The sequence below is a fragment of the Suricata suricatta genome, chromosome 13 (assembly GCF_006229205.1).
Source record: "Suricata suricatta isolate VVHF042 chromosome 13, meerkat_22Aug2017_6uvM2_HiC, whole genome shotgun sequence".
In the NCBI taxonomy this organism is placed as follows: Eukaryota; Metazoa; Chordata; class Mammalia; order Carnivora; family Herpestidae; genus Suricata; species Suricata suricatta.
The window spans coordinates 6,136,639-6,150,427 of NC_043712.1; the positions used below are offsets into that span (position 1 = coordinate 6,136,639).

The 13,789-nt window shown below is 56.7% G+C and overlaps 1 long non-coding RNA gene across 1 annotated transcript; it reads right to left on the reverse strand.

Moving 5' to 3' along the window:
- Positions 1-7,685: 7,685 nt before the first annotated feature.
- Positions 7,686-10,570, reverse strand: LOC115276621. Its single transcript, XR_003902030.1, has 3 exons — positions 10,439-10,570; positions 7,932-8,132; positions 7,686-7,812 (listed from the first exon to the last, which is right to left on the reverse strand). It is a non-coding gene; the product is annotated as an uncharacterized LOC115276621 (long non-coding RNA).
- Between the last annotated feature and the right edge of the window lie 3,219 nt (positions 10,571-13,789).

Consider the following 13,789-nt stretch of genomic DNA (forward strand, 5'->3'; position numbering starts at 1 on the left):
GAACGTTGCGCTGCTCACATCGCGGAGGGAGATGCCAGCCAAGGCCTGCGGGGATCACGGTGGGCATCACGAGCTCTCGCGGCCTTGCGGGACGAGGTGGATGTAACTAGTCTGGGAAGGGAGAGGACATTCTGGAAGGGAGCACAGAGTCAGCAAAGTCAGAGCATGAAGGCACAGGCATTTTCTCTGCTGCGAACGCCCATGTGGGAGAATGCTCAGAGATAAATAGCACGGCTTCCTCTGTGCTGCGGTGGGTAGACTAAGTGGTTAAATTACGACCTCCAGGACTCACAGTCAGAAATTCTAACCCAAGTCTGAGACCCAGAGCCCTCGGGTCATCACTGGGACGGAACACCTCTGCACCTGACTTTCCCTTAGCAGCAGGCTTTAGAATTTGTGGGCACAGAAATGAAATTTACACAAAACAGGGTCTCCTGTAGTTTGAATTAAAACTCCCCCTGGCCCCGGTATATTCTCCTATTCCTGGGAACTCTAGTCCCAGTTCTTGATCTCGGGGCCAGAGAGAGGGCCTAACCGTCACGGGCAGTGGGTGCTAGGAGGAGCCTGGGGCCGTTCTGCGCCAAGGACTGGGCAGGTGCAGCGGAGGGGGAATGAAGAGCAGTCCTTCCTTGTCCCCGGGCACTGCCAGTGCAGCTGGGGGTAGGAGATGGGTGTCCAAAGAGCTGGGACAAGTGACAAGGTTAGGGCAGGAGTGAGAAGTCATCCATCCATCCATCCATCCATTCAATAAATATTAACAGAGCCCACCGTCTAATGGAGTGACAAGCAGGGAACCAGGTGATTACAATCCAGTGTGGTCAGTGCCGTGATGGGGGATGTACAAGGCCCTGGGGGAGCCCGGAGAAGCGACCTGATCTAGGAAGAGGCTGGGGTGGAGTAGTCAGGGAAGACTTCCTGGAAGAGGCAATGAGACTTAGAGGGCAAGCAGGACTTAACCAGGCCGAGAGGTGGGGAAAGGCAGCTCAGCCTGAAGGAACCAAACAGCCCTCATCTATACCCAGAGGCGAGTGGCCCTCAGGGACCAGAACGGCTCAGTGTGACTGAGGCAGAGAAGGTGGGGGGCGGGGGGAGGGGGAGGGGTACATTTTCAGAAGGGAGTGCCTACAGCCAGATCTGCCAGGATCTTGGAAGACACAGTTAGGAGTGGGATCTTTACTGAAGGGCAGCAGTGGCCTGTCAACACTTCACAGAGCAGACGTGTGGCCAGATCTCCTGTTTAGAAAGATAACTCAGGCTTCTGAGGAAGGACGGGCTGGGTTGTTCTGACCCGGCTTCTAAAGCACCTTAACTTGAAATATCTGCACCTAATATAGAGATACAGACATATTTGCAAAAGCACTAAACGTTTCCAAAAGAATGAGACATTTTGTCGGGTGCCAGGGGGCTCAGTCAGTTGAGCGTCCAGCTTCATCTCAAGTCATGATCTCACGGTTGGTGGGTTCAAGCCCCACGTCAGGCTCTGTGCTGTCAGCTCAGAGCCTGGAGCCTGCCCCCAATTCTGTGTCTCCCTGTCTCTCTGCCCCTCCCCTGCTCATGCTCTGTCTCTCTGTCTCTCTCTCTCCTTCAAAAATAAATAAAAACATTTTAAAAATTACAAATAAAAGGGAAAATATGAACTCAGAGCAAGACATGAACATGGACACTTCTTCCGCCTGAAGGGAATTTTCCAAGCACAGAGGAGCCTTCTCTTTGCCAGCTGCAAAAAGAAAAAAAAGGTGGGGGAGGGGACAGAAACAAAAGCCCAAAAGCCCAGGGCCCACAGTCTAACAAAAGACTCTTTTCCAGGGTTAGCTGGGTCCCCAAGGGCTACATTTGAGGTTGGGGGGGGCGATGGAAAGAGTTGGGTTTGAATGACTCCGCTATTTCAGGGACACTCAAGCTTGGGTCAGGTGGGTCCAGCCGGGTAGTCCTACCAAGTGTGTGGGGGACGCCAACAAAATTCCTTTATGGAGGGAAGTAACTTCATCCAAGCTTTCGATGGTCCCTGTGCTCAATTTTTCAAATACTGTGATTGAAACAAAGAAAAGTAGGCATACGCGAAAATAAGACACCGTGAGAAAGCAAACAAATGGAAACACTTACAAATAAGTTTGCAAAGGTTTCAGGTATTGGAATTAACACATAACCATGCTTACTATGTTTTAAAAAAATAAAAAGGGGTGCCTGGGTGGCTCAGTCGGCTAAGCGTCCGACTTTGGCTCAGGGCATGATCTCACAGTTTTTGGGTTCGAGCCCCACATCAGGCTCTGTGCTGACAGCTCAGAGCCTGGAGCCTGCTTTGGATTCTTGGTCTCCCTCTCTCTCTGCCCTTCACCCACTCACACTGTCTCTCTCTCTCTCAAAAAAAATTTTTTTAATTTTAATAAGTAAAATAAAAAATAAAAAGATAAGCATGCACATCACTGGAAAACATAAAACTATAAAAAGTGACATAGCCAATTGACAAAAAAAAAAAAAGCAGAAGCCCTAGGAATGAGCATTATGATCACTGAAATTTAAAATTCAAAGACTTTAGGGAACCAGTCAGTGGGGTGTGCAATTCTTGATCTCGGGGTAGTGAGTTCGAGCCCAATGTTGGGGGTGGAGATTACTTAAAAAAAAAAAACTCAGGGGCTCCTGGATGGCTCAGTAGGTTGAGCATCCGGCTTCGGCTCAGTACAGGATCTTATGGTTAATGGGTTCTAGCCCCGTGTTGGACTCTGGGCTGACAGCTTAGAGCCCAGAGCCTGCTTCTGATTCTGTGTCTTCCTCTTGCTCTCAGCCCCTCCCCTGCTCACGCTCAGTCTCACTCACTCTCTCAAAATAAACATTTAAAAAAAATTCAGAGACTTTATTTCTTCAACCTATTGGTCATGGTCCCATACACATTAATCAATTAGAATGATTCCTAATCATTTATTAAACTGCACGTTTGTTTTTCACTCTACTGCAAAGCTGTATGTTGATAATTTATGCATTTCATGCACATATATTTCAAAATAATAAGGCAGAGAAAGCCTTCGATGGACAGGTTTAAGAATGGATTAAACACAACCAAAGAAAGAATTAGGTCAAAAGATAATGTCCCGAATGTACTGCAGAGACAGTACACAGGGTTGGGCAAAAAGAGAGGGTAAGAGACAGAGAAGATAAGAAAGACAGGGTTTGATTGGAGCCCTAGAAGAGAGAGAAAAGAGCAGAGACATTGTTTATGAGACAACGGCTGATAATTTCCAGAACTGAGAGAAGACACCAAACCATAGATACAAGACACCCCAAAAGTCCCCAGAGGGATCAAGAAAAAGAATCCATCAGAGCGAAGTTGGAGAAATTCAAAGGGAAGGAGAAAACACACTTAGCAGCAAGTAGAAAAAGAAAACAAACCAAAAAGAGCCGGAGAACCTAGTTAGACTGACAGCCGACTTCTCCACAGCAATCATGAAAGCCAGGAGCCCTGGGAACCGGTGCCCTGCTGGAGTCTTCTATGCAGCAAAAAAACAGGGGACTGCTGCGTGGAGATTGCCCCCCAGGGACCAGATCGGAGGCCAGCAGCCAGCTGAAAGCTGGGATCACGTGGCCAGATCAGCAGCAATGAGGAAGGAGAAGGGCGGACAGGTCTGGGAGAGGCTGGGGAGGCAGAACCTGGATGACTTAGTCATGACCTTCTGTGATGGAGGAGGGAGGGAGGAGCCAAGGGTGGAGGCCAAGTCTGGCCAAAGGGGGCTGCTTGGCTGGAGCGGCCTGACTGAGATGGGACAGAACAGGAGAAGCAGGTTTGGGGGTGGACCAGCTCCATTTGCGATGTGGTCGTCCCAGAAAGTCAAGGCCATTGGCACCCAAAAGGGGAAGATCTACAAGGTGGCGGCCCCGCAGAGCCCAGCGCCCATGATTCCGGAATGCAGTGGGGGTGCGGGGGGGCCCGGGTGGGAGAGGGCAAGGCCGGGCAGGGGGCAGAGCGGGCAGTCTGTTCCCTCCTGGAGCGGCAGCAGCCAGCGGAGCTTGGTTCATGACAGGCGCGGGGCCGACTTTCGCTGGACAGACGGAGCACTGACGTCGCGCCCACACCAGCGCCACATGCGGTTGGTGACCAAGGTTGGTGTCAGTGGTGAGGCCAGCAGGTACCTGGTCTGTTTTCCATCCTGGTGCAGCGGCTCCCCTCAGCTGGGACTCCCAGACCCTAATGACCCCTCCCACAAACTCCAGGGGGCTTCGCGCCAAACTGGGAAACTGAGGCAGTCAGAAGCCACGATGGTGTGGCAAGGCTTGTTTTCGGTTTTTTGGGGTTTGGTGGGAGTCATGTTTTGTTTTTGTTTTTGTTTTTTTTGGTGGGTGGAGAAACCAGCCCCGGGTCCCCCCTCCCCCCTGCTGACCCCCTCCCCCCCGCAGAGGGCTTCCTGGGCACCCATTCATGTTGCTCCCTGGCACAGGCAGGAACGCATCAGAGCACCGTCCTCAGGGGTCTCACCTCCAGAGCTCAGTGCACAGCCATCTAAGGACAGAGACCCTCTCCTCCAGGAGCAAGGGCCCCCCAGGGGACCCCGAAACCGGTGAGAGCAAGAGAGCTGAATCTTCCCGCAGCCCCCCCCCCATTCCCACCTGCCTTGCGGCTGCTCATTTCCAGTCTGTGGGCTGAGACTCCGGCGTGTGACTCACCTCTCTCCCCCTCTCCCTGAGTAAATGTCAAGTAACATTAGCCTCCTGTCTCGCTCGGCAGCAGCGCCCCCCCATTTTTGGTGGTGCTGTTTACCTCGGCTGAATCAATCAGCGTTCGGGGAGAAAATAGAAACCCTTTTAGATCCAATTAATGAAAATTGGGCAGCAGGAATGTGCCTGTTTAAAATTTCACTACCTGGGCAGGGAAGGGACCAGAGAGCCAGGGAGGGGGACGCCCCCTCAACCGCCCACCGCTGCTGAGCCAAGACCCCCTCCAGCGTTCGGAAGAGAAGCCCCAATGTCCGAGGGAAAGAGCTGGTGGTGCCCACAGACTGGATCCTGCTCCAACACTGCCCTTGTGGGCCCAGAGCCAGAAGCACCTCTCTGTTGCTTCACTGGAGGGGAGGTGGGGGGGGAGTGATGAGAGATGGAGGGAGATATTTTCCACATCGGATGACGCAGAGGGGAAAGCTCTAGCGGGAGACTCGGGGTCCAGCAGCTGATTAGGCTCCGTGCACAAAGCCCTGTCTAGGTGGGAGGTGGCGGGGGGGGGACTGGCTTCTCTTTGCCACCAGGACCCTAACCCCCAGGAGGCAATCCACTGTGCCCCAGGAACACGCGGGGTGCTGGGGCCTCCACCACCAGGCTCGTGGTCCTTCGTGTCATGGGATGGTCAAAGACAGACCTGACTCTAACCCCAGCTCAGCCACGGCCAGCTGCCTGACTTTGGGCCAGTGGCTGCTCCTTCTGAGCCTTACCCTTTTCATCTGTAAAATGGGCTCAAAATCACATGCTTCATAGGGGGCTTCCTTGTTCCTGGGGCCTCTGTGACCTTCACGGGGCCCTCCCCCCAGACAGCCATCCAAGGTGAAGACCGTGACTTACCCGTTACTGAGCCGGGTTCCACATGGTTTTGCCGGACCCCTGAACAGGGCCACCCAGAGCTTTGAGGACCATGGGCACCCATCAATCCCACCCACAGGACCCAGAGCCACCGGACAAGGTTTCCCGTTATCATATCTGGTCCCATGGGCCATAAAGGGCCCAGAGCAGGTGCACTGGGGGTGTGGTTTGGAAGGATGAAACAATGAGTTTTGCAGTCTTCAAAATGCTTGCCCATCCTTTAGGGGACAGGACGAAATAGGCAAGTGACATCTCGGTTAGTTAAGAGGCCCCTGCACCCGGCCCACAGGGACGTCCCCTCTGATTGGGGCTCTTCCTCGCCTCTCTGACTGCAATGGTCATTAGTAGGAACTAGCAAAACATTTTATTGCATTTTCTCTTAGTTTATAAAAACGGAGTTGGAAAATGGAAGGGCAGAAGCGTGAGGGGCACATGGGTGGCTCAGCTGGTTAAGTGTCTGACTCTTGGTTTTGGCTCAGGTCATGATCTCACGGTTGGTGGGTTGGTGAGTTCGAGCCCCGAAGCGGGCTCTGCACTGACAGCACGGAGCCTGCCTGGGATCCTTCCTCTCTCTCTCTCTCTCTCTCTCTCTCTCTCTCTCTCTCTCAGCCCCTCCTCTGCTCTCTCTGTCTCTCAAAATAAATAAACTTAAAAAAAGAAGCAGCATGAGCCGAAAGGGCGGAGGGCCGGGTGTCTCCGGGTCACGTGACAGGGCAGCCATCACGAGAACCGCCGAGAGCCTCAGACCCTGACGCTCCTCTGGACGTGCTCCAGATGAATTCCGGACAGCCAGGGTGGAGGCCATGGAGCGACATGACAAAAGCCTGAAACACACAGAAAAGCCCGACGTGCCACTTTGGCGGCCGTACAGAGACCAGGGGGACTGACGCCCGCCCACTCTGGGGGACGACACTCCCGTCACAACATTCAAGCCTGCGAGCCTTTCCCACGCGCCCCCGAGAGCTGTCTTCGGGAATATAGATGTCGGGAGGAAGGGATTCCGGTCACAGGATGTCCCCCGCCCCGGCACTGTAGGGGGAGGGGCGGAGGAAGCCGTGACCGGCTGCCGGCCGAAGTGGGCTGCACAGAAGAGGTAACATTCGGGGTTGGAACTGAAAGGGCGACAGAGTCACGAGCTGGAGGAAGGGATGCGAACGGACACAGAAGGTTCGCTCGGCCCCAGCCATTCCCAGGCCCTTTCTGCCCTGCCCGCCTCCCGTCACGGGGCCTAAAAAGGCAAGTGTCTGTTTTCCTGGCATCTCTTACAACCGGAAGAGGCCATGGGGCCATGTTCTGGTCAATGGTATAAAACACAAATCCGCAGGGGTCTCCGGGAAAAAAAATCTCTTCCTCCCCGATGAAAGGGGAGAAGCGGTGGAGGAGAGCTCTCTCACCTCCCCCACCGTGCCTGCCATCACGCACACATCCTCTCCCTTCCTACCTGGAGCTGTGGCCCAGTGAAGACGTGGAGACTGGGGCTGCGGCAGCCATGGGGGTGATGCCTGGAGCTGTGGCAGCCACTTTGTCACCATGAAAGATGGACAGAGAGAATCAGGGTGTGGAATCTGCCCCTGTGGCTAAATAAACCCTGCAAACACCAGTCCTGGTCTTCTTTTTCAGGGAAACTTTCAATGGTCTCATGGTTTACGCCTCTGGGGGTGCGCTTGTTTCCTGATCCTGCAGCTAAAGGCATTTCTAAAGGATTGGAGGTTGTGCCTTGTAAGGAGCTCCAAACAATGAGCAGACTTCGCTTCTGGAAGCCAGCTCAGGAAGGAGAGTAAATTCCCATTTAGGCAAAGGATGTTTTCATCATAGTAGCTAAAAGCAGAACCAAGAGTGTCCCTAAATGACACCAAGTCCGAATGCATCCGGGGCCCCTGGCCACTTCAGCCGGTCCCCGCCCACGCTCAGCTGCGGCTGCGCTGTGCTGTCCCTTGCCCCCCACCCCCACTGCCTGTAGCCCACCGCCACGCACGGCCCCCTAGACACCCCAGGCTGTGCTCCACGGCCCTGAGCCTTGGCCACCAGGGCCCCGGCGGGAGTGTCCCACCCCCCTCCCCCCACACCCCCGTCAGCCCAGGCGGCCACAGCAGAACACCGCGGTCCCGGGGGCCCGATGCGTTTACTGCTCGCAGGTCCGGAAGCTGGGAGTCTGGACCGGGGTGCAGGTGTGGCTGGGTTCCGGCGAGGGCCCTCTTGCTGCCTGGCAGACGGCTGCCCACTGGCTGGGCCGTCACGTGGCCTTCCTGGACGGGTCTGCGTGGAGAGAGAAAGATCCCTCTCTTCGTTCTTAGGAGCTCACTAAGCCCATCGTGAGGCCCCCCCCATGGCCCCATCGGACCCTCACTCCCTCCCAGAGGCCCCATCTCCAATACCTTCAATCATCTTCAGTCCTTCAACATATAAGCCGGGGGTGGGGGCAGGGGTACACAATCCAGCCCACAGCCCCTCTCCAGCTGGGCACCAGCTTCTTGCCATCGGGGCTGCGTGCCAACGCACGTCTCCTCTACAGCCTCCCTTGTGTCTTAAGCCCTTGTGTCGTGTGCCCAGGACTGAGCTTGGCCCCGGGGTTACAGCTGGGAACGAGACACGAGGTCACAGTGAGCAGGGCACACAGACTCAGCACCCACCGCTCACTAACTACTCAATTAACTGTGACAGACGAAGGCGGGTCAGGTGCCAAAGAAGCATGCAGTGGGGGCGCCTGGGGGGCTCTGTCGGTGAAGCGTCCCACTTCAGCTCAGGTCATGATCTCGGGGTTCGTGAGTTCAAGCCCCGCATTGGGCTCTGTGCCGACAGCTCAGAGCCGGCCTGGAGCCTGCTTCAGATACTGTCTTCCACTCTCTCTGCCCCTCCCCTGCCCACACTCTGTCCCTCTCTGTCTCTCAAAAACAAATAAACGTTGAAAGAAAAAAATCGTTGTTAAAAAAGCATCCTATGGAGGAACCAGCCTGTGGGGGAGCAGAGGACCTCCCCAAGAAGGTGACATTTCAACCGAGAACCACAGGACAGAGTGAACTTCTTCCTCTGGCTAAGGTGGCACAGGTGACCTCGCCTCTCCGAGCCTCAGTCTCCACCTCTGTGAAAGGGGGGTCCTGGTGGGCCTCCTCACAGGGCCAGTGTGGGGGCTGCCCTGGGCTCACGCAGGCCTGACTGCGTTAAACCCTGGGCAGACACGAGCTCTCACATTACTCTCCAGGGAGAGGAAAGTCGCGGCCCCGTGCGACAGGCTAATTGGAGGCACAGCCTTTGTCAGAGCGTCTTCGGGCTCAGGGGACTGTGGAGTGGGGCGCGCAGGCACCCCTATCTGACACTGGGGAAATAAAAGACACCCTCCAGCCAGTCTTCTCAGTGAGCTCCAACTCAGAGGGCACGACACGGGGAGAGAAAGCCCCAGGCCCAGCGCACAGGCCGAGAGGCAAAGCAGGGGCCAAGCCAGGCCGGCAGGGGGTCAGGAGGCAGGGGTCAGAGCGGAGAGCCCAAGGCTGGGAGGGGCAAAGGGCCCTGGGATTGACAGTCTCAGGCCCTGGAGCCAGAGAGACCCAGGTGGGCTCCAGCCCCCTCACCCGGCGACAGTCACACCTCCATGACCCTACTAGTCTGCCTTCAGTTTCAAGAAAAAGTCCCGTCAAGCCAGGGTCGAGGCGGTCCCCACGTGCTGCAGCCCCGGCCAGCGGCCTTCTCTGCTTGCATCTCACACCTTTGACTACAGGAGGTCAAAAGGAGGCTGGGGAAAGCTCGTTCCCTCCAGGGTTGCCAGATGTAGCAAATGAACGCATAGGGTGCCTCGTCACAGCCCACCTTCAGGCTAACAAAATGTTCAGCGCCAGCATGTCCCTTGCAATATTTGGGACGTACTTACATTAAAAAACTGTTTACTGTTTATCTGAAACTTAAATGTAACCGGTGTGCTCTCTTGAACATGGCTACCCTGATCCACTAGGCCCTTATGACATGCCCTCCCTTAGGCGTCATCCGTGGCTCCCCAATGCCTGCAGCCAAAGTGCAGCCTGTGTGCCTCCGCCGACCTCGGCAGGAGAAGGCAGTGGGAGGTCGGCTCACAAGGCCACGGCCCCTCGGCTCACTTCACAGACGGTGGTGGCGCCCAACTCGGTGCGGTGCTGGACCCCATGCTGCAGACCGGGGACCCTCCCACCGTGGCTCCCCGAGGTCGTGTCCATGAACCCTGTTCCCATCACAGGCTTCAGACTAAAAGGCATTTCATGTTGGTTTAAGCCCCTGCCTCCTCCCCATTTCCTCTCCTTCATGGGTGGGAAACCCCTGGTTTTAGATCAAAAGGACCCAAAAACTCACATGGCATTTCCAGTTGAACCCACAGCTGAACCATTGACTTCACAGAGTTCCCCAGAGCATCTCTGGGCAGAGCTGCCGGGACTTGCCCCTGCCTTCACCCGCGCAGCAGGGGGAGGGAGCGCAAGGGACACCCCTGCTTTGCAGAATCCCTGGGACAGAGGGATTAGAGCAGCCACAGCCAGTAGCAGAGGGAGGGCATGCCCTGGGCTGAGCTCTCACACCTAATCATGTAAGACTCACGCTCCAAGTTTGGGCGCCCGGGGGGCTCAGTGGGTTGAGCCTCTGACTTCAACTCAGGTCATGATCTCCCGCATCGGGCTCTGTGCAGACAGCTCGGAGCCTGGAGCCTGCTTCGGATGCTGTGTCTCCCCGTCTCTCTGTCCCTCCCCAGCTCATGCTCTGTCTCCCTCTGTTTCTCAGTAATAAATAAATACTAAAAAAAAAAAAAAAAGACTTGCTCCAGGCCGACCTTCCTCACCACCGCCCTGCACAAGCCAGGTCCCCAAGTGACCCGCATCCTGAGCCCCTGTCTCTTCTCACTGGGGGCAGATCAGTTTCATTTACTTACCTGGGGAACTGGGCTCGGGGTCTGTCTCCCATCACTGGGCAGAGGAGCAGGTGGCCTGTCTACCTCACCGCCATCCCCCAGCACCGGCATCTGGTGCACAGTAGGTGCTCAGCAACCATCTGCACACAGTAGGTGCTCAGCAACCATCTGAACACAGTAGGTGCTTGGCAAACATCTGCACGCAGTAGGTGCTCAGCAAACATCTGCACACAGTAGGTGCTCAGCAACCACCTACGAGATGGAGGGAAAAGGAGGAGGAAGCTCACGAGCCCCATGAGAGCAGGAGCCCGGCCCGGCCCCGCGAGCACATGCGTGGTGGGCGCTCCAGGAAGGAGCCCTCAAGCAGCAAGCCTCCCTCGGCAGCATCGCGACGGCTGTTCCTAGAACTTAACCCACGACCCGTCAGGAAATGGAGACTCTTGTTCCCTTGTTGTTTCTCCTCCCTCCCTTCCCACGGCGGCCCTCGCTGGACCCACTGCACAGAGGAGGAAGTCAACGGCGCCCTTCTTCCTCCTTACAAGGCCTAGACCCCGGGTGTTTAGACACACATCAAAGTCAAAAGAAAAAACAGGGAAGTGATTTCTTCAAGAGTTAAGACCAGGGTCCCCAGGAAGGGAGAAAGGGGGGTGGGATGAGCTGTCAGAGACACACGGGGGACTTCTGGGTGCTGGTGGCAACACTCTAGGCCCTAAATAGATTCACATTTGTGTGTGTGAGACAGACAGACAGACAGACAGAGGATTTTAAAGCTTTGCCTTGAATGCCTGTCAGGCTGCTCCTTTTCAATCCGGTCCTCCCCTGAATTTCACCCCTTGGGGCTCCGGCCTGCACGTTCTCCCCACGTACCCACCCCCGCAATGACCCCCCCCCATGCCTGGCTTCAGCCGCATCCACGCATGGCCCACTCCTAGTCTGTTCCCGGTGCCGGCTTGTCCAGCTGCCTGTCGGACAGGATAATCTTCTTGGGGCCACCGTGACAGCCCAGCTGAGACCTGAAAATCCAGGACCAGCAAGGGGACCAGGTTAAGGAAGAGAATCTAGGAGAGGAAACAGCATGTGCTAAGGCCCTGGGACAGTCATGGCAGGAACTGAAAGTATCTCCTCGTGACAGAGAGGGAGACCCAAGGTGGGTGAAACTGTGCAGGAGGATCTGGGGGCCACAGGGACACCCGTGGGCATCAGACTCTAGACCCCCCCATTTCCCCACAGGCACCAACTCACACAGGCCTCCCACCTGCTCCCAAGTGGGGTTCATGTCTCTGCCCCACCCTGGGCTCACCGCTAGAACCGCTCCCTCCTCTGCCCTTCCTCCTCCCCATCCCCATCCTCACCTCCCTCTCCCTCTGCCCCTCCCCCTGCACACACTCCTCTTGTGAACAGAGCACCCCCTCTTCCCACCCCAGACCCGGCAGCCCCGGACCCTGGGAGCCAGGAAGAATGGTTGGCCTCCACATCCAGTCTGGAAGCTTCTTTCAGAGAACAGCAGGGCAGGAAAGCCCTCGCAGCCTCCTGCTTTCTCGTCACCGCCCTCCTCGGGGCACCCCAGCGCGCCTGTCCGCTTCCTGCAGGGCTGGGGCTGCTGAGGGTGGTCGAGCTCCGGCCTGGCTGGCTTTCATCCAACACCGCCCAGCCCGAAGGCCGCAAGCCTGTGCGGAGGAGGGAGGGGGTCCGGGAGGCGGTGGAATTCTCCAGATTTTCTTCCCAGCCTCCAAAGGGCCTCCAGAGAGCTGGTTATGTAAGGTTTCTTTTTTAAAAGTGTGGAAAGGAAATTTTTGCAAATATTAAGGAGTGCCGCTCAGGGCAAATCAGGGGGCGGACGCCCTCCCTCTGGACAGGACGGGCCCCGAGGCGAGGAGCCCCTGTGCTCCAGGCGGGCAGGGGCCAGACCCCCTGGGCTCCGCTGCACCCCCAGGCCAAGCCCGGTGCCAGGCGGGAGGAGGCGCTCCGCAAATCCTTGCAGATATAGTGAACGCAATCCAGGAAAGAGACGAAAACGGAGAAGAAATAGACCAGGGTTGGGGTGAAGGCAGGGAGCCCAAGAGAGAAGACAGAAGGGAGGTTTCTGACGGGGGCGGGGCTCAGGAACCAGGAAAACCGCTGAGTAAGAACTGTCTTTGAAAAGGCCCCAGATTATTCATCTAAGTCCTCATCTCGCTAAATTTCAGTTCAAGCGGCTGCAAATATTTGAAATGAGTAATTTCTCCTGATGAAGAGAGTCTGATTTTGATTCTGCCTAATTTCTTTCGAGATTTAGGGGAGCACCCAGAGGAGAGGGGTTGAGCCTGCCGTTAAGCAGCGGCCTCCTGGTCCTGCCCCGCCCTGCCCCCCGGAGTTGAGGTTCCGGGGAGAGGAGGCTGGTGATGCACCTGGTGCAGGGGAAGAGGCCACTAGTGAGCCCCTAGGCCCAGGCGGGCAGAGGGGGCCCCACTGGAGGACAGAATCAGAGCCAGGTGGCCTGTGCCACCTCCTGTGGGCCTCCGGGCCTCTGGTCCACTCTGTCACAGCTGCCAGCCCTGCCTGGTCACTCGCCCCCTCAAGTGTCTTCAGTGGCTCCCTAGTTCACCCAGATAAACCATCCATGCGCCTGACTTGGGTGACTTCCCAGCCCCACCTCTCTCAAGGGCTACTCCTCCTCCTCTACTCACCCGAGGGACCCCAGGCCCTGGCGCCTCCTCACCACTCCATCAGCTCGAAGCAGACCCTGCTCCCCCTTCAAGGCTTGAGCCCAACGCCACTTTGAAACCCTCCTTGCCCCTGGGAGGTGGGGGGGATGGGGGACGCGCCGGGAGCGGGGCTCCCACGCTGCAGAGCCCTTGTCCCTGTGCAGCCACCGTCCAGAGGCCTCCTGGGCTCCCCAACCAGAGGGAAGGTGGCGGCTGGCTCTGTAACCTACCTGTGTCCCTGCAGCCGGCCACTTACACACGTGCTGGGGACACCTGTGGGGCAAGAATTCATCATCAGGGCACAAATGAAGACGCAACGGGCATACATACGAACACAGAACCCACCCCCCGAACACAGGTCTGGACTGACCCGTCCAGATGTGGGAAAGAAGGCCCATCCGTGGCCCTTGGACACCGAGGACACGGGGGGTGTGGTGGGGGGTGGGGTCCTCTGCAGACCCTCCCCTACACGCCGAGAGGAGAGTGGGACTGGCTCAGGGCCATCTGTCCCCACTGGGAAGAGGCCCCTCGAGGGACACACAGCACACAATCAATACACGCTTGCTGAATGGATAAACGCAGGAATGGATGAATGGGGGGCCCCTGTTGATTCTAGCATCATCGGAAGGAACAGAGGCCCTGGCTAAGCCAGCCGCCACCTCTGCGGGAGCCCCTCGCCCCGGAGCCC